This window comes from Palaemon carinicauda, chromosome 25 (assembly GCF_036898095.1).
Source record: "Palaemon carinicauda isolate YSFRI2023 chromosome 25, ASM3689809v2, whole genome shotgun sequence".
NCBI lineage: Eukaryota > Metazoa > Arthropoda > Malacostraca > Decapoda > Palaemonidae > Palaemon > Palaemon carinicauda.
This window is the reverse complement of record NC_090749.1, coordinates 94,925,963-94,950,639: the sequence shown is the minus strand read 5'-3', so window position 1 is coordinate 94,950,639 and position 24,677 is coordinate 94,925,963. Positions and strand designations below refer to the sequence as shown.

The following is a 24,677-nucleotide window of genomic DNA, read 5'->3' as shown; positions in this document are numbered from 1 at the left end:
GTCTTAGCGGACTGCCTCAGCAGAAGAGGGCAAGTCATCTCCATGGAGTGGACGTTGCACAAGACTGTGTGCGAGAAGCTATGGATGACATGGGGTCAACCCACCATAGATCTTTTTGCGACTTCACTGACAAAGAGGCTCCCAACTTACTGCTCTCCAGTTCCAGATCCAGAGGCAGCCCACATAGACGCTTTCCTGCTGGACTGGTCTCACCTAGGCATCTATGCCTTCCCACCATTCAAGATCCTAGACAAGGTTCTTCAGAAGTTCGCTTCTCACGAAGGGACCAGGTTGACGTTGGTTGCTCCCCTCTTGCCGTTGAGAGAATGGTTCACAAAGGTTCTTCTATGGCCGGTGGACATTCCAAGAAGTTTACCGTTACGGATGGATCTCCTGCGTCAGCCTCTTGTAAAAAGATTTCATCAAAGTCTCCTTGCACTTCGTCTAACTGCCTTCATTCTATCGAAAGACTCAAGAGCTCGTGGGTTTTCGAAGGAGGCAGCTAGAGTGATCGCAAGAGCTAGAAGGTCCTCTACCATCAGGATCTACCAATCCAAATGGGAGGTATTTAGAGACTGGTGCAAGTCCTCCTCTATTTCCTCTTCCAATGCCACTGTAGCACAGATTGCAGACTTTCTACTTTATCTTAGAAATGATCGCATCCTTTCTGCCTCAGCTATTAAAAGGCTACAGAAGCATTTTAGCTTCAGTTTTTAGACATAGAAATTTAGATCTGTCTGATAATAAAGATCTTCTAGACCTTCTCAAGTCTTTTGAGACTTCCAAGGAGCGTCAGATCACTACTCCTGCTTGGTTTTTGGACGTGGTCCTTTAGTTCCTTATGTCTGAAAGGTTTGAGCCGTTGAATTCAACATCACTCTAAGATCTTACACTCAAAACTCTCTTTTTAGTGAGCATGGCTACCGCAAAGAGTTAGTGAAGTATATGCCTTCAGCATAAATATCGGCTTCTGCTCTAATAAAGCAGTATGCTCGCTTCAACTTGGTTTTTCAGCAAAAAGGGAACGGCCATCTCGTCCATGGCCTAAGTCATTTGAACTTCCCAGTCTATCTGAAATTGTTGGGAACGAAATTGAAAGAGTCTTGTGCCCTGTAAGAGCTCTTAAATTTTATTTAAATAGAACCAAAACGCTGCGAGGCAATTCAGAGGCTTTATGGTGTTCGGTTAAATAAGACTACCTTGCCGATGTCGAAAAACGCGTTGTCATATTTTATTAGACTTTTAATTAGAGAGGCTCACTCTCATTTAAGTGATAATGAAGTTAGAGCGGTGGCAACTTCAGTAGCGTTCAAACAAAATAGATCCCTTAGAAGCATTATGGACGCAACCTTTTGGAGGAGTAAATCTGTGTTCGCTTCACATTATTTGAAAAAATGTCCAGACTCTTTATGAGGACTGCTACATGTTGGGACCATTCGCAGCAGCGAGTGCAGTAGTGGGTGAAGGTTCTACCACTACATTCCCTTAATCCCAATATCCTTTTTCTTCTCTTGAAACTTTTAATTTTTTGGGTTGTACGTGGAGACTAAGAAGTCTTCCGCAATCTTTTGATTTGGCGGGTGGTCAAACTTGTTTCTTGAAAGTGCCCAGATCAAGGGTATTGATGAGGTCCTGTTGTAGGAGTGCTCACCCTGATTATAACAGCTCCTAGAAGTCTTTCAGCATCCTGAGAGGATCGCTGGGCTTCATAAGGATAGCGGACTAATGAGTCAGAGTATTCATCAGAGTCAGCTTACTTATCAGGTACCTATACTTAAGTTTGTTTTTTGAATATTTGTCAAAAACTCTTGAGCATATACGCCTTTATTGTTTTAATACTGGTCTCTACCCACCACCATGGGTGTGAATCAGCTATATATATATTTACCGGCTAAGTTTAATATTTAAAAATGATATTTTCAATTTAAAATAAATTTTTGAATATACTGTACTTACCCGGTGAATATATATAATTAAAGGCCCTCCCTTCCTCCCCGATAGAGACCCTACGGACTGAGAAGAACTGAACTTGTGGAGAAGTATATGCGGTATCTGGCCGATAGTCGGCGCTGGTGGGCACACCCGGCAGCCATCATGGCGATCGCTCGCGAGTTTTTGGAATCTGTCTACCTTCGGCGACGTAAGCTATATATATATATATATTCACCGGGTAAGTATATTCAAAAATTTATTTTAAATTGAAAATATCATTTTGTTCCAACACCTGATACAAACCCCTTTGCTCTTTACAGTGAATATGTATCTTAGCAAAAGCTGAAACCAGCCAAAAGACTTTTTAGCAAGGTATAACCACCCTCTGCTAGTTAGCGAGGGGTAGACCAGCCCCCCTGCTCACACAGGACTCGAAGGCCTCCAACACTGGCATTGACCCTGAATGGGAGAGACTGGGCATTATCCTTTCAAATCCATCCCAGATGATTCTCATCACCCTAGGACTAGCAGGGGCTAGAAATAGACTTGGATCAACTCAAACCTCTCACTCTAACTGTTGAAGTAATAGTTCCTCCTCCCATACCACCGAAGGTCATACAACGTAAGGAGGCTAGGAGGAAGGCGTCGTCTTTGCTCCTCGCGACCTTTACCACTCAGCCGTGAGAGAGATGGGAAACGTACACCATTCTGAAGAATAGCACTTGACAGTTGAGATCGCAGATTTTCAGAATGGCATTAATAATCCCAGATTGGCCTCTTCAAGACCAGAGGACTATGGCTTACCTTGTAGGACTCAAGTCCTGCTAAATTCATTGTTGACTACTTTGACCCACTCGGGTTTTTATGGATGTGGGCTTGGGGGTGGAAGATTCCTTTGACGATGTCTTGGAACATTGATGGCTGGCTGCTGGTGTATGCTAGTCCAATGATCTCTCTCTTGGAACAGAATGACTCGGACGATGTCATTCTGCAGGTCTTATCCTGGATAAGGAGGATCAACTCCTTGGGAGATCCAGATGATGTTCCCACAAGGGAAAGGGTACTGTTTTTTAACTCTTTTATGATACCCCCAGCAAGACTAAGGTAGCTTTGCCTTGATCTAGGGAGTTTAAGGAAGCCAAACATAGGGCCTATGCCCAAGTAGCATCAGTTTCCCAGTCCCTCAGGTCGGTACGCTTGTCTCGTTTACTTCCTCAGCTGTATATATGACAGAGAAAATACTGTGAGATTGTAGATGACAATCCATTGCCCCTACACAGGATCCAACAATTTTTGCCTTAAGGCAGACTGACCCTCGAAAGACTCCCATCTCTGTCAGTGACTTTCACAGTGACGGACGCTGCAAATATGGAGCGGGTTGAGAAGTGCTCTTCGTGGTTGAACTACTGGTTGGGATCGATGGCATACCTCTTCAAGAATGAGACTTCACTGAGCAGAAGAGAGAAGTGATGTGCTCCTTCCTTCTCTTAGGCACCAGAATGGTGGAATTCCTAACCCACAATGTTCTCAGCCAGTGAGTCAAGTGGGTTTTGAGAAGGTGTGACGCCGTCATCTCAAAATTCTAGAAGCACATGCCAAGGAGAAATGCTCTGAAGTTTTGCAATAACCTAATGAATGGTCATTCCTATTTAACGTGGAGGACTTCGAGTTAGTTGCAGAGCAGTGAAGGAAGGCGAACCAAGACCACCTTTTCCTTCAGGCAATGACATCATGTCCATACTCCTCAGCACCACCGCCACAGAGATCGTCTCTTACAAGATGACAGAGGCACAAGGAAAAGTCAGATGTCCCAAAGCAGGCTGCCTCTTAGAAGCTGGACCCCAAACAGCCCTTTCAGGCAAGAGCGTCACGAGGTAGATGTGACCTTTCCCGTGAAGGGGCTAATCCTCTTACCAGTCCATCGATGGGAGGATGGCTACAGAGTAGGTGGCAGAGGTGGAGGTTTCATGGGGCCAAACCTTGGTCCATCCTCCGAGTGATGTCGAGTTCCTATGGGAAGGAATCCTTGAATGAACAAGCCTTTCATGCCAAAGTTCAGACCATGCTAGAGAGGAATGCTTTCCAAGAGGTCCTAGACAGGTCCCCAGGCTTCTACAGTCGACTCTTTCTTGTAGAAAAGGTATCTGGAGGCAGGAAACCAGTCATCAATCTCTCGACCTTGAACGAGTTTGTCCAGCAAACTCCGTTCAAGATGGAGACCACAGAAATGGTTACGCAGGCTATCAGACCAAGAGACTTCATTATAAAACTTGATTGGAAAGACGCATACTTCCTGATCCCTATCCATCCGTCTTCAAGGGAGTACCTAAGATTCACCCTGAACAACCAGATGTACCAATTCAAGGTGCTGTGCTTTTAGTGTGTCCTCATCCCCTCAGGTATTCAAAAGGATCTTCCCCATAGTGGCAACTTCGTCTCACAGCAGTTGTCTACTTCGTTACCTAGACGACTAGCTGATTCTCGCAGACTCGATGGAGATCCTTTTCTTTCATTAAGGCAAACTCTTCGAGTTTTGCTATGATCTGGAGGCTTTGGTAAATCATAAGAAGTCCTCTCTGCAACCAGCACAAGACCTGGTATATCTCGGGATGCAACCTGGGATCTTGATCCTCAGACTGGTAAGAAGATTGAACTGAACTATGTTCCTCTTAAGGACTAATATAAGTTTCGAGTTTGCATTAACTAACATACTCCTATCGAAAGGAGTCTGGGAATTATACACTTTTACTATTTAGTAAATTAACCCCCCTGTCACTAGTGTGCTCACCTGTAACAGTGTCTGTTCCAGCTCCACTTGGCAGAGGGTTGTTACGATCGCATGATTTTGTAGTCTTCAACTACAGTTATTGGCAGTGGGCCTCATCTTTTGCTAAAAAGCAAGACTACAAGACAGCAGATGTCCTTTTATTCCTTTCTACTACATGTAGAATATACAGTATTAGTATTTTACACCTCCTACCAAAGGGCAAAAGAATTATTAACTGGTATATATCAATTAGATTATCCTCTAATATCGTATTCATAATGTTACCAAAATGTTTCATCTATCTTTCCCTTTCTTCTTTTAATGTTATGTTTGACCCATCCCTCCTGTTGAGTGATACTTTCTTCCTATTTTCCTTACCCAAGGATATTTCCTCAATATAATTCTGTGGATTGAATGACCTAAAAAATAAGTGCTGCTACTCATTTTATTTTCCTGAGATGTTCTGTCTCATCTCTTCCAGCTCTTCTTTTAACTTCACTGCCTACACTTTGGTCCTCATCTCAATGTGCTTTGATTTCTTCATTTCCTCTCTGAAATTCTTCTATAAAAACCTTCTGCTATTCTATCATCATTACTGTATCATATGTCTCATCCAAACTCAAAGGTCTCCTCCGTCTTGTTACTCTATACATCCCTTGGCTTCTTTTCCAGCAGACTGTCATTCATTCTCCTTCCACTTCACTGGTTATGACAAATGAAACTTAACTCTTGGGATTTTTTCCCGTTGATGATTGCGTCTCAAGGATTTTATTCCTTGACCTGGCAAGTTGATTATACTCAGGACTCCATTAACTGTTTTAAGTTGGGTAAAGGTAAGCAACTGTTGCCAGATGCTTACCTTTACTGCCATGGAGTTAGACGTCTTTCAAGTCTGAGGATCAAATATCCCTAAGAGAGGAAGTCTGTTCCATCTGTTGTGTATTTGCTGATCTGTTGGTGGATGCACACGAGCAACTTTCATCCTAGCGAGTGTTGTTGATTCAGCGTTTCAGCCTCACTAATTGAAAGCAGTTGCTTTGTGACCAATTGCCTGACTTGGTCAGCAATCAAACCGCTAAGCTTTGCTCTCTGCCACTAAAGTGGAAGTGACTCTTTCACTGAGAGATATACTTGCCCTTATCTACTGCTGTCCTAGCCTGGTAGTTCATGTATCCAGGCAGCTCAGAAGCATTCTCAAGTTCCAACGCAAGAGCGCTCTGGCTCTTCAGAGTTACTGGGAGAACCTGGCAGCTATCCCAGTGGCCAGTGGTGTCAGAGTGAAAGCTAGCCTTTCACCTAAGAGTTTGCTTAATGCAAGCAATCTTTCACCTCCTCACGACGTTATTCAATCTCTAGCAAGCCTTGATCATGATGCCAAAAGTGAAAGCTTTTCCTTTCATTTGAGAGATTTTGCTTAAACTTTGAATGGTTTAATCTTTTGTTTTATCAAGAATCTGTTGACTTAGTCATTAAATTCATGAACCACTCTTTGTAAATTATTCATTTTGTGAAAACATTTAGTTAAATATTTTGAAATGTATCAAGTTTTTCAAGGATTGTGTCAACCAGTTTTGCATAAACTCAATGCCTATCGGATGGTGGCTAGGCTCCGCCCACTTGCCAGGTAAAGCAACCCTCGCTATGACTTTAACCACAGATCAGTATGGTCGGATTTCTCTGCTGCTTTTGACCTGGCAGTTAGTTTTTCTTTCTCTTTTCAGAGTGATTGTTCTTGGCGGTTTTGGATGGAGAGACTACGGGCATACATGATGCTGTGCTCTGGTAAATCTGGTCTGAATTGCGGCCAGTACATTAGAAAACCGGAAATGGATCTCTTTCATCTTTGCATCTTTTGTAGTCATGTTTCTGTTGTCCATGATTCTAGTCAGCTGTTCCATGTGGAGAAGTCGACTGTAGGTGAGGGTAGGGTACATGGGCAAGAGAGCTGTTACAACTCGCGATCTCAATGTGCTACAATTAACATGTTTCCTGTTTAAACCATTCCCCTTTGCAGCGCCATCCATGTCGTTTTGCTTGGAGAGTTTTCTGAGTTTTTTGAGTGATTTTCGATCATGGATGCTTCAGCTTCTTCCTCATCGACTAAGTTGAGTACCCCCTTTTTTGTGTGTTGGAGAATTTTGTGCCTCCACCCTATATTTTTATTGTATTGCATCCTCAGAAACGCTTAATTATTTAGTTAATTTACTTCAGGAATATGTTTTATTTTATTATTCTAAAGTGTGGTATGCTTATGGTATCCCCCAGTCATTCCTTGGTGTTTCTTGTGTGTTTTTTAGCAGCATTTTCTTAGGATAGCCTACCCTAGCCGGCAGCCATGCCTGGTAATTTTCACTAATCTTTCACCAAACCTTACCAGTTGGGTGAGGCTGTCTATCCTTCCATGCTGTCGATTCGTCATGGCAGGGATCTGCAGCCTTGAAGGTCCTTCTGGGAGTTGGATATTGTTCTCAGTTGCTCTAAGTAGACTGTTTTCACTTTCCACTTAGAGTATATGTGTGGCGAGGCACCACAGGTCTTGGGATCCTGTTCCCTGTGGCTACTTATGTTTACTCATTGGAATGCCTTAACCCCTGTTCTGATGCTGACTAGTAGACCTCCTCGTGTCGTCTTAACCATCATTGGGCTTCTCTCTTAGTCTTTGGTAGGCTATGCCTGGTTGTGAGGACTTGCCCTCTATGCCCTATCACGGCAGCCCCTTTGGAATACTATTGCTGTTCTAATGTTGCCTTTGGGCCTTCCTGTCATACCACCTCACCATTTTCTGAGTCTCCCATTACCACCACCTTCTTCCCCTTTCCTTGTGCCTGTTAGTGGGCCTACTTGTGGGATAACTTTCCTGGCCTAGGTAGGTGAGATTTTCTCTTCCGCTAGTTAAAATCTCTCTGCCGCCTTAGAGACCACCCTCGGGTGTTTCTCTGCCCCTCCCCCTTCCTAGTTAGGCCATAACCTGACTGTACTGGAACTTTTGAACCCTTTAGGACTGTGTAATTGGGACTTCTCAGTCTACATTGTGCAAAGGAACTATGATCTTTTGTTCCAAATGTCTCTTTAATATTATAACGATTCACAGGTGATATTTTCCTTTTATGTCACGAGTATTACTGTTTACTTCTCTGTTGCATAATTTGGGGTCTGAAAACTCTGGTTTTCTGTATATGTATATAGTACATATATTGTTGTATTATTATTACTACATGTATGTACTTTTGGAAACATTGAAAGACTACTATCCATTTTTGCATTTCCTTCCTTTGGACCTGCTATCTATATAAAATGAAAATAGTGAATCAAAGTATTTTAACTCTTTTATAGATTTCGGTCTTTTCATCCACTGAAGACATAAAGTTCTTCTTCACAGTGAGTGGGACTGTGCTATTGATTTACTTTGTTGCTACTTTAGTACAAACTTCTCGCTTACTCTTATCGTTGGGTACCATAGTTACCAATGCTGTCGGAAGTATGCTTATATCTTTGGAGTTACAGGGTTAAAAATCTTCTGGCCACAACTGAGAATGATAATTCTCTGCTACACTTCCATTAGGACGACATGGCTCGAGCCCAAAAATCGGATTGTGACATGAGAAAAATCTATTTTTGGATGAGATAGCCATGTCGTCCTGACGGCCCGCCCGTTATTTTTCCAACCCCTCCCATTTCTCAGTGTGGGACCTTGTGACATGCGATGGCTGCTTCTGGAATGGTTCAACAGGAAACGTGTTAGTTGTAGCATATTGAGATCGGGCGTTGTAACAGCTCTCCTGCCCACGTATCCTACCCTCACCTTTCCTTCGAGATAAGGTTAACTATTCGGGGAAGGATAACCCTGGCTTGTTATTAAAACGCCCCTGATTTATACACGATATCTCTCGGGATATTCACTCCGGAGGACAGAACTCAATTGATACCTTTAAGGTAAATTTCTGTGGTATATCACTTGCAGAAATATCCCAAGTAGACGCTGCCAATGAGGAACTTCCATCAGGAAAACATGGCTCTCTCGCCCAAAAATAGATTTTTCCTATGTCAAAATCCGTTTTTTATATTAATTTCAGAAGCAGTTTAATGAGAGGTACTCAATTTTCATACTGATCTGTTTATTTTTATGGTTTTGAGTTGAATAGCCTTTCATAGTTTATTCATAACAAGTGATTTCAGCATCAATGACCTTTGATGTTACAAGGCAGGAAAACTCAAAATCATTCATTCCAAGTAGCCTCAAACCAATTTGTTTCCTTATCGAGGTACCTAGAGAACTAACCCAATGGCCCAACCTCCTCTATGGGTCCCACCTGCAGAGGTATCCCAACTCAGTGGCATCCCTCTTTCTTCACGGGTGGCAATTATTCAGTAGGTCCTCCAGCAAAAGGCTTTTTGTGAGGCATTGCAAAGTGGATGTCTGAATATCTGTGAATATCCTCTGCAGCTGTGTGCCAGAGAGAAAGAGGAAGAGTGGGCCATCTTGAGGTCGTTGATTGGATACTTCTGGGGTCGGAGCATTTCAGTAATTGATATCCGATATCAGTCTCAGTGGTGAAATGGTTACCTTTACTCTTCCTGGGAATAGTCTGTGCTCATGAGGAGTTGGGGCAATCCTGTCCTCCCAGAGAGCTCAGGCCTCGGGAATGGAAAGTCAAGAGAGTTCTTTGATCTGACTTTATCAATTTCTTCTTCCTTTGCAGATCCAGTTTGTTGGTGTATGCCCTTTCTCCTTAAGTGATTTGTTTCCTTCCTTATGTACGGTGGTTCCCGTCTATAGTGAACTTGTAAAGTACTTTTCTTTTTTATATTCTGTCCCATGTATTTTAATCCAACACTTTAATTACTTTGTCTATATGCTTTATGCTGGGGAGGAGACCCAAGATATTAATTTTCATGTGTTGTTCTTCAAAACATATCAAAGAATATGACAAATTCGAAGATAATTTGTATTTTTCAATATTAATCTTACCCGATGATCATGTAGCTGTCAACTCTGTTGCCCGACAGAAATCTACGGTCGGGATACACCAGCGATCGCTATACAGGTGGGGGTGTACACAGCAGCGCCATCTGTGGTCAGGTACTCCAGTACTTCTTGTCAACACCACCTCAATTTTTCCTCTGTCGTGCCACCGGCTAGACCTACTTGGATACGCTGTTGATTCTGGAGTTATTGTTCACGATTTGGTGATGTATTTGCTCTAGAGTTTAGCCTTCGCTATTCAGGAAGCTTTAACATTAGCTTAGCAAGTTTTTGGAATTAATTTGATTTAATTTTGGTGACGAAGAGAGTATGAACTCTCTTTCACTTTTAAATGGCCGACCCTTCCCTTAGACGGAAGTGTTGGTGTCGAAGAGAGTATAGACTCTCTTTCTTAATTTTGCTTAACAAAGTTATAGATTTATTTTATATCTCTCCGCCTTTTATAGGCCTCTTCTATTAACTTCCTTTTATTATAAACTTATAAAAATTAATTTTTATGTTTGTTTATATGCTACCTTTCCTAATAGTAGGCGGTCTTTTCTTGGAACCGAAGTTAATTAACATTGAGCCCGTCATATCGTTTTTACCTGTTAAGATTTTATGCTATTTTAATTTTAATGTTTTTGAAAGAATTTCTTTGATAGTCTCGTACTGTTTTCAAAGTTGAACTAACGTTTTGTTTTGTCTCCGCAGTTGTTGACGTTCAGAACGTTCAACTTGCGCTCTATCGTTACGATAGAGAGAGAGAGTATTCACGGTTTCACGTTGCAGTAAGAGTAAACCGATTCTAGCGTTTTGTTCATTCTTTCTTATCTTAAATGGTTTTAATTCTAATAAAGGAACTTTTTATTTGGGAAATCTTTCAGTTTTTTTCCTTTAACAATAATATGTTTTAACGATATATATAATTGGGCTCATCTCTCAGGTTCTAAGTCAAGAGAGAGAGAGAGAGAGATAGAGACGGAGGGAGAGAGAGGAGGATAAACGTTTCGTTCAAGCGGGTAACGTTGTTATCGTTTTTGCTCTTCTCCCTAGTCTCTTTAGGGGAAGAAGGTAAACGTTTCTAGAGTTTTATTCTTGTTCCCAGGCTTTATGCGGTGAGAGATTTTAAACGTAGTTTATTTGATCTAGTGTTTAGTCTCTTTTCCAGCCACTGAATTCTTTATCTTTCATTATGTTTTTCTGTTACATTGTAATACTGTTTTCGCAATTACTAACTTTTAATGAAGGATAGAATTGCGTGTTTCAGGTACAAACCACTTAAAGTTTCGAGTTCAGTGAAAAAAGTGCAAACAGAAAATCAAAAGTGATAAAGTGATAAGCGCAAAGTGTTACAGTGTTGCGTTCGAGGGTTCGTCTGTTCGTGCCAGTTGTTCGCCTAGTCTGGGACCTCTTACAAGCTCCCAAGCCCAAGGGAGAAGTAATGTCGAAGGACTTATGGGTTCATCAGGCCTTGATCGACGAACAGACGTTTCCCTCCGTGGTTTCGGGTGTATCCACTCACGTAGCCGACGTGATCACCCCACCCACACAAAGACGAGAGAGCCCATTTATTCCTCGTCTGCGGAAGTGCAAGTCGGTCCCTTCCGCGCAAGTCCAACTCCTAGGTGTAGCCACTGCCACTGGGTCAGTTCGGACTTGCTGCAGTACGACAACTGCACACCTCCCAGAGAGGCAAGGTGGTACCGCAACAGGCAGTAACTCCGTCTGTTGCCGCACCAGCTGTTTTAGACCCTCAGTCTCAACGGACAGTAGCTCCGTTTGTTGTTGTCTTTCATAGACCCTAGTGGTCCATGCTGCAGACTATACAGTCTCAGCTTGCTCCTTCATACAGGAGTATCATGCTGGAAGGTTGACAATGCAGCCTGTTAACCTACAACCCGCCGAGGTTGTGCGCTCAGCAGATACTGCGGCTGCCTGCTCCCACCCTCCACCTGTGAGAGCTCCACCTCCGATGCGCAGTCCACCCTGCCAGACGCATGTTCTTGCTGCGCCTCCTGCTTTCATGCGTGAGTTGCCGCATCGGGAGTTGCCGGGTTCCAGCACTATGAGGCAACCTCCTCAACCCATAAGGCAGGAGCCTCATGCTATGCGGCAACCTCCTCTACCCATGAGGCAGGAGCCTCATGCTATGCGGCATCCTCCTCAACCCATGAGGCAGGAGCCTCATGCTATGAGGAGCCTCATGCTATGCGGCATCCTCCTCAACCCATGAGGCAGGAGCCTCATGCTATGAGGAGCCTCATGCTATGCGACATCCTCCTCAACCCATGAGGCAGGAGCCTCATGCTATGAGGAACCTCATGCTATGCGGCATCCTCCTCAACCCATGAGGCAGGAGCCTCATGCTATGCGGCAACCTCCTCAACCCATGAGGCAGGAGCCTCATGCTATGCGGCAACCTCCTCTACCCATGAGGCAGGAGCCTCATGCTATGCGGCATCCTCCTCAACCCATGAGGCAGGAGCCTCATGCTATGAGGCATCCTCCTCAACCCATGAGGCAGGAGCCTCATGCTATGCGGCAACCTCCTCTACCCATGAGGCAGGAGCCTCATGCTATGCGGCATCCTCCTCAACCCATGAGGCAGGAGCCTCATGTTATGCGGCATCCTCCTCAACCCATGAGGCAGGAGCCTCATGCTATGAGGAGCCTCATGCGATGCGGCATCCTCCTCAACCCTTGAGGCAGGAGCCTCATACTATGCGGCATCCTCCTCAACCCATGAGGCAGGAGCCTCATGCTATGCGGCATCCTCCTCAACCCATGAGGCAGGAGCCTCATGCTATGAGGAGCCTCATGCTATGCGGCATCCTCCTCAACCCATGAGGCAGGAGCCTCATGCTATGCGGCAACCTCCTCTACCCATGAGGCAGGAGCCTCATGCTATGCGGCAACCTCCTCTACCCATGAGGCAGGAGCCTCATGCTATGCGGCATCCTCCTCAACCCATGAGGCAGGAGCCTCATGCTATGCGGCATCCTCCTCAACCCTTGAGGCAGGAGCCTCATACTATGCGGCATCCTCCTCAACCCTTGAGGCAGGAGCCTCATACTATGCGGCATCCTCCTCAACCCATGAGGCAGGAGCCTCATGCTATGCGGCAGGAGCCTCATGCTATGCGGCATCCTCCTCAACCCATGAGGCAGGAGCCTCATGCTATGCGGCATCCTCCTCAACCCTTGAGGCAGGAGCCTCATACTATGCGGCATCCTCCTCAACCCTTGAGGCAGGAGCCTCATACTATGCGGCATCCTCCTCAACCCATGAGGCAGGAGCCTCATGCTATGCGGCATCCTCCTCAACCCATGAGGCAGGAGCCTCATGCTATGTGGCATCCTCCTCAACCCTTCAGGCAGGAGCCTCATACTATGCGGCATCCTCCTCAACTTGGCATCCTCCTCAACCCTTGAGGCAGGAGCCTCATGCTATGCGGCATCCTCCTCAACCCATGAGGCAGGAGCCTCATGCTATGCGGCATCCTCCTCAACCCTTGAGGCAGGAGCCTCATGCTATGCGGCAACCTCCTCTACCCATGAGGCAGGAGCCTCATGCTATGCGGCATCCTCCTCAACCCATGAGGCAGGAGCCTCATGCTATGCGGCATCCTCCTCAACCCATGAGGCAGGAGCCTCATGCTATGAGGAGCCTCATGCGATGCGGCATCCTCCTCAACCCATGAGGCAGGAGCCTCATGCTATGCGGCAACCTCCTCAACCCATGAGGCAGGAGCCTCATACTATGCGGCATCCTCCTCAAACCATGCGGCATGAGCCTCATCCCATGCAGCATGAGCCTCATACCATGCAGCATGAGCCTCATCCCATGCAGCATGAGCCTCATCCCATGCAGCATAAGCCGCATGCCATGCAACATGCTCTGCATACCTTACAGCATGCTCTACATACAGCATGCTCTGCATACCTTACAGCATGCTCTGCATACCTTACAGCATGTGCATACCTTACAGCATGCTCTGCATACCTTACCGCATGCTCCTCAGTCACACATCTTTGGTTGTTGCCAACTCACAAGACTGTCAAGCAGTTTCATAACGTTGCCTTCTGGTCTGCTGCTTTTGCACCAGTGAAACCCTCACTGAGAGAACTTAGCTTTTCTCGGATATGGTTCCTGTAGGTGAGAAAGTGCTATTCTCCCTCCTTCTGATATTCCCTTGAGGACTCTGTCATTTGGAGAGGAGCCTTAAGCTGCTTAGCCTCCTATGGACTTTTATTTAAGCATAACATGCTTCCAGGGAGGGTAATGGTTCCGCTTCAGTCGCTAACCCCGTCTGTTGCCACACCTGCTCCCATAGACCTTGAGCTTTGTTGCAAGACATGCAGTCCAAGCTTAGTCCTTGTTAGAGGATTTTTTGTTTACGGAGTCAGTGTGTCACTGGGAAGACGTTCAACAACCAGCAGAGGTGACTTGTTGTGACGCAGTGCGGCAACCTCAGCAACCCAATAAGGAGTTGTCTGTACTACCCAGACAGTCTAGACAGTTTCGGGTTGTCGCTGTACTTCCTCGCTTCCCCATGGTTGACAGTTCACAGACTGTGCAGCAGTACCATAATCTTGTGTCCGGCTCCGTCAGACGACTGGCTTTTAAGAGCTCCCACAAGTCGTCGCTGTCTGGAGAATCTCAGATGGACTTTGGATCTGACCAAGGAACTGGGCCTCCTGGTCAATTTAGAGGAGTCCCAGCTCGTCCCATCCCAGACCATTGTCTACCTGGGTATGGAGCTTCAGAGTCGAGCTTTACGGGCTTTTCCGTCGGCCCCAAGGATATACCAAGCCCTAGAATGCATCCAGAGCATGCTGAGGAGGAACCGATGCTCAGTCAGGTAGTGGATGAGTCTAACAGGGACACTTTCATCGCTGGCCCTTTTCATCGAGTTAGGGAGACTCCACCTCCGCCCCCTTCAGTATCATCTAGCTGCTCACTGGATAAAGGACATGACGTTAGAGACGGTCTCAGTTCCTGTTTCCGAAGAGAGGAGGTCTACTCTAACGTGGTGAAAGAACAGCTTTCTTCTCAAGGAAGGCCTACCTTTGGCTGTTCAGAAACCCGACCGCCGTCTCTTCTCGGACGCATCAGACACGGGCTGGGGTGCGACTTTGGACGGACAGGAATGCTCGGGAACATGGAATCAGGAGCAAAGGACACTTCACATCAATTGCTAGGAGCTGTTGGCAGTTCATCTGGCCTTGATAAACTTCAAGTCCCTCCAGCTTAACAAGGTGGTGGAGGTGGACTCTGACAACACCACAGCCTTGGCTTACATCTCCAAGCAGGGAGGGACTCATTCGTGGAAGTTGTTCTAGATCGCAAGGGACCTCCTCATCTGGTCAAAAGATCGAAAGCTCACGCTGGTAACGAGGTTCATTCAGGGCGATATGAATGTCATGGCAGATCGCCTCAGCCGGAAGGGTCAGGTCATCCCCACAGAGTGGACCCTTCACAAGAATGTTTGCAGCAGACTTTGGGCCCTGTGGGGTCAGCCAACCATAGATCTGTTCGCTACCTCGATAACCTAGAGGCTCCCGTTGTATTGTTCTCCGATTCCAGACCCAGCAGCAGTTCACGTGGATGCTTTTCTGCTGGATTGGTCCCATCTCGACCTGTATGCATTCCCGCCGTTCAAGATTGTCAACAGGGTACTTCAGAAGTTCGCCTCTCGCAAAGGGACACGGCTGACGTTGGTTGGCTCCCCTCTGGCCCGCGAGAGAATGGTTCATAGAGTTACTGCAATGGCTGGTCGACATTCCCAGGACTCTTCCTCTAAGAGTGGACTTTCTACGTCAACCTCACGTAAAGAAGGTACACCCAAACCTCCACGCTCTTCGTCTGACTGCCTTCAGACTATCGAAAGACTCTCAAGAGCTAGGGGCTTTTCGAAGGAGGCAGCCAGAGCGATTGCCAGAGCAAGGAGGACATCCACTCTCAGAGTCTATCAGTCTAAAGGGGAAGCCTTCCGAAGCTGGTACAAGGCCAATGCAGTTTCCTCAACCAGTACCACTGTAACCCAGATTGCTGACTTCCTGTTCCATCTAAGGAACGTAAGATCCCTTTCAGCTCCTACGATCAAGGGTTACAGAAGTATGTTGGCAGCGGTTTTCCGCCACAGAGGCTTGGATCTTTCCACCAACAAAGATCTACAGGACCTCCTTAGGTCTTTTGAGACCTCAAAGGAACGTCGATTGTCCACTCCAGGCTGGAATCTAGACGTGGTCCTAAGGTTCCTTATGTCATCAAGATTTGAACCTCTCCAATCAGCCTCTTTTAAGGACCTCACATTAAAAACTCTTTTCCTCGTGTGCTTGGCAACAGCTAAAAGAGTAAGTGAGATCCACGCCTTCAGCAGGAACATAGTTTTCACATATGAAACGGCTACATGTTCCTTGCAGCTCGGTTTTTTGCTAAAACGAGCTTCCTTCACGTCCTTGGCCTAAGTCGTTCGAGATCCCAAGCCTGTCCAACTTGGTGGGGAACGAACTGGAGAGAGTACTTTGCCCAGTTAGAGCTCTTAGGTACTATCTAAAAAGGTCATAACCTTTACGAGGACAATCAGAAGCCTTATGGTGTGCTATCAAGAAGCCTTCTCTTCCAAGGTCTAAGAACTCAGTTTCTTACTAAATCAGGCTTCTGATTAGGGAAGCACATTCTCATCTGAAGGAAGAAGACCTTGCTTTGCTGAAGGTAAGGACACATGAAGTGAGAGCTGTGGCTTCTTCAGTGGCCTTCAAACAGAACCATTCTCTGCAGAGTGTTATGGATGCAACCTATTGGAGAAGCAAGTCAGTGTTCGCATCATTCTATCTCAAAGATGTCCAGTCTCTTTACGAGAACTGCTACACCCTGGGACCATTCGTAGCAACGAATGCAGTAGTAGGCGGGGGCTCAGCCACTACATTCCCATAATCCCATAACCTTTTTAACCTTTCTCTTGAATACTTTTTATGGGTTGTACGGTCGGCTAAGAAGCCTTCCACATCCTTGTTGATTTGGCGGGTGGTCAATTCTTTCTTGAGAAGCGCCGAGGTTAAAGGTTGTGATGAGGTCCTTTAGTATGGGTTGCAGCCCTTTATACTTCAGCACCTAAGAGTCGTTCAGCATCCTAAGAGAACCGCTACGCTCAGTAAGGAAGACGTACTTAATAAAGGCAGAGTAATGGTTCAAGTCGTCTTCCTTACCAGGTACTTATTTATTTTATGTTATTTTTGAATAACTAATAAAATGAAATACGGGATACTTAGCTTCTTTGTTAACATGTATGCTGGTCTCCACCCACCACCCTGGGTGTGAATCAGCTACATGATCATCGGGTAAGATTAATATTGAAAAATGTTATTTTCATTAGTAAAATAAATTTTTGAATATACTTACCCGATGATCATGATTTAATTGACCCACCCTTCCTCCCCATAGAGAACCAGTGGACCGAGGAAAAAATTGAGGTGGTGTGACAAGAAGTACTGGAGTACCTGACCACAGATGGCGCTGCTGTGTACACCCCCACCTGTATAGCGATCGCTGGCGTATCCCGACCGTAGATTTCTGTCAGGCAACAGAGTTGACAGCTACATGATCATCGGGTAAGTATATTCAAAAATTTATTTTACTAATGAAAATAACATTTTTCCTAACCATACAAACCTTAGCTATTTACATTGGGATAACCTTTTAGCGCAGCTGAAATGGTGAGCCATTAGAATTTAACGATGGTGTATTACCCCCGCGCTAGTTAGCGGGGGGGGGGGGGGAGTGGTGGCTAGCTACCCCTCCCCCCTCTCACACACAGGTGAATGCTCACTTCCATTTAGAGGTAGGACTTGTCTTGGGGGACAGGGCTGGCGGGCAAATATGTGTAAATAGCTAAGGTTTGTATGGTTAGGAAAAATACAAATTATCTTCGAATTTGTCATTTGTTCCGTAACCGAAATACAAACCACGCTATTTACATTGGGTGACTTACCCCTTAGGTAGGGTGGAAAGTCCCCAGCCATACTGGCTTTGGCTTTACCCGGGGACTCAGAATCCGAGTGAGTCGCACTCGAGAAAAGGAGTCCCTGCACCTCACAAGTTCCTTGCTCCGCAAGGAACCGTGTGGCCTACATAAGCTTGTGTGTGAAGGAAGAAGTGTGACCCATCCTAGGCAGTTGACCTGGAGTTCCAGAAGGAACTCTGGGTTAGGACGTTCCCAATACCACCTGGTCAGGGTATGGGGGACACGACAGTATAGACTCAATACTCGGAACACAAGGAAGCATGGTTTACCAGCAGAGGTTCAAGGTCAGCTATGCAGAGACCAGGATGCTGCTTCCCCGTAGAGGGGATGATGAAGAAAGAAGTAAGGGCCAGACATACTTCTTTCGTTCATGCAGACTAAAACCTGATAACAATGCCCTCAACCTTCTGCTACCTGTCCAAAAAGGAGCCTGAGGTTAGACCAGCTGTTGTGTAGAAACCACAGAGCGATAGAAAACGTATCGAAACTCCTGTGGGTCACGCCCTGCTGGAAGCGGGATGCGAAGGTCATTAGACGCTTCCAGACTCGAGCTTGTAGCACCTGCGTCACAGAGTAGTATTACTCGAAGGCGAGGGACGTTGCGATATATCCAACATCATGCTGTAGGGCGACGTGACGGGGGAGGGTCTGGAGACAGGTCGAGATGAATGTCCTTGAGTCCGAGCTGAAGAGGTATACTGGTGACTCTCCCCCGTGTCCTCCTTGTGCTCCCAAATCGGCTGCAACTGAGGACAAATTGCAGCTGTCCCCAAAGCTAACCCCTCGATTCCTTTACTGGCAGGAAGGAGAAGGTTTTGGGACATCAGATACAGAATGGAGACTCGAAATCTTGAAGGAATTGGACCGAAGGTCTGGGACCCCCAGATTCTGAGTCTAGCCAACAACTCAGGAGTGAACCTGAATGTTGCCTTCCCCCCTTCCTTAGAAAGGGCGGAGTCGTACGAGACCAAGAAGATTGCTTACACACTGGCCGCGGCCAGAGTGAGCAGGAGACCCAAGACGGAATACAATCAGTGGCCTGTCGTAAAGGGTCTTGAGAAGATCTCTTAAGGGACTAAAAAGTCCGAGCCATGCTCCAAGTTGGAGGTCTCACTCCGACTAGGGCAGGGACGTTCGTAGCTTCGCATGAGCGAGGAAAGATCCAGCGGGAAGGAAAAAGTTATTCCTTTAAGCCTGAAGGTCAGGGAAAGGCTGAGCGACAGGCTTCATTGCCGAGAGCGGAAAGGAGTTTCCTCCCGCCGAAAGGCAATAAGATCGTTATTGCTGGAGAAGAGGCCTCAAGGGAAGAGGTATATCTCCCACGGCACCAATCACCGAAGACTCTTCACTTCGCCTAGAAGACCCCTGCAGATGACTATCGTAGATGACGCGACCTCCGTCCCGCGACTGTAGCGGGTTGTCTCCTCTTGAAGAGGAGGCGTAGTGTCTCCAGGCGTGAAGCCGAAGAGACGCCCCGGCTCATGAAAGATGTTGCAGTGTGGTTGTTTGAGCAGTCTGTGCCGTGGGAGAAGCTCTCCCGGGAGTTCCGTCAGGGAAAGCAGAGGGTCCAGAAACCGTTCTGCGCATAGTCCCAGTGGAGCTCTCCCATTGAAAGGTTGACAGACAACCTGGTCTTGTTGAGACCCATTCTCCACAGACAAAAAGGAGGGAAGACGCAGGCATCGAAGTTGTCCCACCATCACCGGAATGCATCTTGCCAGAGTCTCGGGGTCTGAGACTGGGGGGAAGAACAGCGGAAGCTTGAGGTTCCAAGCTATCGCGATCAGGTTCCCGAGACCAGGACTTGCTGGTTACTCAAGGCCAAAGACCCCCAGGTACACTCTCTCTACGAGGCTCTGCTCGGATAGTCGGAGAGAACATTCCTATGCCTGGAATGAGAGAGCCGATGGTGGTATTGAGAGTATCTCAATCATCTCGGTATCTCTACTGCAAGATGTGAAGGTGTGAAAATGCGTCCCCTGCTGGTTAGAACACGCCATAATCATGAAGTCGACGTGCACGGAGCGACTCGGCAGGAGCTGTAGGATCTGTAGAGGGGCCAGACTACGGCCCCTAAGCCTGCCTGACTGATGGAGAGGTATCCTTCAGGTCCTGACCATAGGCATACCCATTGCAGGTCTAATAGTTCCGCTGGTCCCATAGGGGCCAGAAAGTCCGGTTAATCGTTGCCTGAAACCACCGGAACTTGGACCGCCCCACATGCAACTTATCCTGAGGCGACCGTTCGGAACTATAGACGGGTCAATGAGGAAGGGAGAACTAGGAAACGTTCCAAGGTAGGGCTGAAAGCTCTGCTTGACTGAGAACAGGTACTGCGACTCTCCTCAGCCTTGCCACAGTCAACTGAAGGGAAGGCTCGGAGGAGGTGGCAACAGAATCTGGCGTCCTCAGGTGGTCACCCATCCAAGTACCGACCAGAACCGACGTTGCTTAACCTCGCTGGACGGACGAGAAGCGGGGTTTCCAACGTGGTAAGGCCGTTGACTCAATATCATGGCCAGATACTCCAGATGTTGAGGCAGAAGAAGAGAAGGCTCCTAGCAAAATACCATGAACCCCCACTCATGGTAAGCATACGGAAGCTTGTCCCGGCGCTGAAGAAGGTCGAACCCGAGCCTACTGGAGTTCACCAGACCTCCAAAAAGCGAAGGAGGCGGAAGCCTGCACCTGAGCGGCCATGAGGAAAGCAGGGAGAGTTCTCTGGGGAAAAAAACCTGCGATGCCACGGCGGGATCGCCACACTGCATCTTAAGCAGGAATACCTGCAGTCTAGGCTGAATTCCACGAGTTTCCTGGAAGATGGATGGAATGGAAACTGAAAGTACCCGTCCTTCCGAATCCAGGGTTTGAGGAGTCCTGTCGCCTCGTTACCAGTCTGATCGATTCTGCTGTTCCACGCTGGACGAAGTTTGTTCGACAAACTTGATCAAGGCTGAGAGGTCGACTACGGAACTCCCGTCTCAGATACTTCCTTACAAGAAAGGATCGACTGAAGAAGCCGGGGGTGAAGCCGTCGATGATCCTATGGAGGACCTTCTCCTAAGGTATGGATCATTCTGCCCAAACGGGCAAACTCTTGCCGACTCTATGGCATAGAGGTTCAGAGACACTGAATTCGCTGACAGAGACGGCAGGCGCAATATGCTTGGCTGATCACAGAGATCGTGCGGGAATGGGCATCGGGAAGCTGTCATCCGGATGAGTAACCTTAGGCATCCTCCCAGCGTGAAACCTGCAAAGGGGGGTGTCAATCCTAGAGTTCGTGAACTCTGCCGCTCCCTCTAGGACTATGCCCCCCCCGGGGGACCCTCCCGTGCCATCTGCTCCTGACAGGAGGAAACTGCAATTGGATACCTTGTCTCAGTTGTCGTCGCCGATAACTTAGGCCGACATGGTTGAAAGGAAAAGGCGCTGGAGCCCTGCAGAGTCTGGAAGAAAGCGCCTTGGAGGAGTGAAAACGGAAGTCGATTTCCTCCGCACAGCCGCTGTCTATGTCTCTGTCCTTTGGCACAAACAAACTCTTCTCAAGGATGGAAGGGTGTCTGAGGTTGTCGACATCCACGGATGAGACACCCGAAAGGAAACCCTCGGTCAGCGCGTCCAGATGGTCCAACATCGAGCTTGCCCGCAAGTTAGATACTTAACGACGAAACGCCAAGGTGCCTGAGCCCGAGAGGAGGAAAGTACCCATGAACTTCCTGTAGCTTCCTTGAACCAAACCTTGGGCCGTAACTGAGGAGGGAAAGGACCTGGTAAGCCCCTTACACGAGATGGAGAAGGGGAAGGGGTAAGCAGTCACCCCTTGGCCGATGGACGGAAAGCCCCCCGCCAAAAATCCTTCCAGGGAATGACGGGGAAGGGCTAACCCAGGTTCTGGAAAGAGGAGTGTTGCTCAGACCTCCCTGAAGATTCTTCTTATTCTTGCATGTGCCATGCTCTGCGTTTACGGGGTGAGGCCGTGTTCTGTAAATACGCTCCAGAAGAACTCGCCAGGCTGGCCATGCTGTGAAAACCCCAATGGGAATCGTGGTCGCAATCGCCCTGGAGCTCGAGCGATGGTAAATCAATGATTTGCGCGTGGGCGGACGTGGAGGCGCCCATGCGCGGTCAAGCAGGAACGCAAACGAAGGTGAGCGAAGGAGGGCGAGCATGGTAGGAAGGGCGAGAGCTGGTGGTCGGCGAGCGATAACCCATAGGCGGGCAATGGATACTGCAAAAATTAAGCCGATGTTCGTGCGAAGAAACACTGTAGGTTCGCGTGATGGAACACCGTCGGTTCGCGCGACGGAACACCGTCGGTTCGCGCGACCGAACACCGTCGGTTTGCATGACTGAACACCGTAGGATCGCGTGACGGAACACCGTAGGATCGCGCGACAGAACACCGTAGGTTCGCGCGACGGAACACCGTCGGTTTGCGCGACGGATTCCTGTCGGTTCGCGCGACGGAACACCGTCCGTCCGCGCGACAGAACACCGTCCGTCCGCGCGACAGAACACCGTCCGTCCGCGCGACGGAACACCGTCCGTTCGCGCGATGGAATACCATTGGTTCGTGCGCGGGCGAACATTGGAGAGCATGTGCGCGGTCGCGCATGAGCGTAGACGTGCAGGCATGTGGGCGTGCGGTCGCGCAGGAACGTGGGCGTATGGCCGTGCAGGCACGTGGGCGCGTGGGTGAGCACAGGCGGTCGGGAGACCGATGGCGCATCGGCAAGCAATGGCGCGTTGACGAGCGATGGCGCGTTGACGAGCGATGGCGCGTTCTGCGAGGCGATAGCCCGCAGGAGAGTGACGGCGCGTTGGCGAGCGGTGGTGCGTTAACAAAACGCTAGCGAGCAAAAGAAGAATCGCGCGGGTGTGTAGGCGATTGCCAACGCGAGAGCGGCTAGTGATGGTTAGCGCGCATCGCGCTAACAGAAGGCGCGCAGGTGCATCAGGAAGGTGAGCGCTGAAGCCAGCTGTCAATCAGGCGATCCTAGACGGTCAGAAAACCGTTGGCGCCCATTGGTGCGTGGCAAAGAAGGGCGCGCAGATGTGCGCTGGCAAATGAAGAAAGCTGGCACACAGAAGGACAGAAGAAAAGGTGAGCGCTGGCGAGCAGGAGGAAGATCTACGGCAAGACTCAGCTACCGGAGATCGTGGTCCACAGCAGGCGAGCGCTAGATCGCTACTGATGGTGGTCAGGGGAACTGACACGCGTGGCAGATCGATGGCGATCGTTGACGCGTAGGAGATCGCTGGCGAGCAGGTGAACATTGACGAGTCTAAGGTCGCTGGCGAGCTGATGATCGTTGACGAGCAGAAGGCAACGCGTGGAAGCCTGCGCATAGAAGAAGAGTCCTTGACCCAGACCTGAACTGAAGTTCTAGATCGCAAGGGCGAACATGGGCACACAGGGCGCGTAACAGGAAAGAATAGGAACAGCAGAGATGATCATCATGAGAGTGCTGATGAACAGGAGAGCGCTGACGAACAGGAGAGCGCTGGCGAACAGGAGAGCGCTAGCGATCAGGAAGCGCTGATGAGCAGGAGAGCGCCTGTGCGCTAACACTGAGCAGGAGCAGGAGAGAACACAGCAGAATGGCGCGCAGGGGAACCCTGACACGCAAGGGAAAAACCCCCGTGGGAGGCAACCCTTTGTCCCGAAGGGACTGTTGTCCGTCGGGAGACAGATGTCCGTTGGAAGACTGTTGCCTGTCCGCCGGGAGACTGATGTCCGTTGGAAGACCGTTGTCCGTCGGGATGACCGTTGTCCGTCGGGAAGACCGTTACCCGTCGGAAGACGAGGTCAGACTGCTGTCCATCTGCACCAGGGGCGGAAGATCAAAAAGAAGGAGTTGTAGGCTGCAAACGGAGATTCAAAAAGGCGCCTCTTAGCACCCTTATAGGGAGGTGAAAGGCCCTTATGATGAGGCGGACGGAGAGCCTTACGGCGAAGGAGGCCAACAGCAACAGCAGCAGAAAAATCCTCCGAAGAGGAGTCTCTATGAGTGTACTCTCTAGCGAACGAAAGAGAAACACTTTGTGGAAGAGACTGGTCAGCCAGTGACCTAAAAGGAGCAATCCTCTGAAGAGGGGCTCCTGCAGTTGCCCAGCCCCTTGAGTGAAACTGCAGGTGTGACCGCTCAGCACCAAGAGCATAGTCGCACGAAAAAAAGGCAAGAGAAGAACCTCCCAAAAGGGGAAAAACTCAAGCCTGGACAGGAAAAACTTCCCTCGGAAGGAAAGTTACCCACCCAAGGAGGCAAGCCTCCTGAGAGTTTTAAAATGAACTGGAGAGCTGTCAAACGTCACGGGAGTACTTCCAGAAGGAGGAAACACGCCCCTGACGAAAATCCAAAGGGGGAGGCAGCAACAGCCGAATCCCCAGGCCTCAACAAGACAGCTCACACCGTTGCCATATTACAGAAGCGAACTAGATCGGTAACTGTAAGAAAATAAAACAAAAATCATTAGTACACATTCATTCCCCCGGGAAGGCTCCGAAGAGGAATACCGAGGGAAAGGAAACAAGAATTACACAACAGGCACGTGCCCTCACAACCACTTACACTCACGGAAGGAGAGCTGTAACCAAAACAGAATTATAACAATTATAATTATGAAACTGTGTAATAATGTAACTTAAAAAAGAATGAACACTAAAGAAAGAACGAAAACCCCGAAAGGAATCGTTCTACAAGCTGAAAAATTAACAACTACAATTAGATTCATAAACTAATTGAGACAAAATGTACGGCGTAGCAACCCCCCCACACGGGAAGGAAGCTACAAGGGGCGTAGTAAAACGTAGTAAAAGGGTGAACGACCTCAAGAGAGAGAGAGAGAGAAAGACCGAAGTCAAACTCGATCGCAACCCATAAAATTACGCCGTGGTGGCCTAACTGCCGAGGACTCCACGGAGATATCGTACACTACACACACAACTCTGAAAAGGAAACTTACTGATTTCTATACTCAAA

The 24,677-nt window shown here is 48.0% G+C and overlaps 1 protein-coding gene and 1 pseudogene across 1 annotated transcript in view; one reads left to right on the top strand and one right to left on the bottom strand.

Annotated features, from left to right (window-relative positions):
• The window catches only part of LOC137619286 (germ cell nuclear acidic protein-like), a 128,098-nt gene that overhangs the window by 80,207 nt on the left and 23,214 nt on the right, over positions 1–24,677 (top strand). The window lies entirely within an intron of this gene.
• LOC137619349 (5S ribosomal RNA) lies at positions 20,079–20,197 on the bottom strand (annotated as a pseudogene).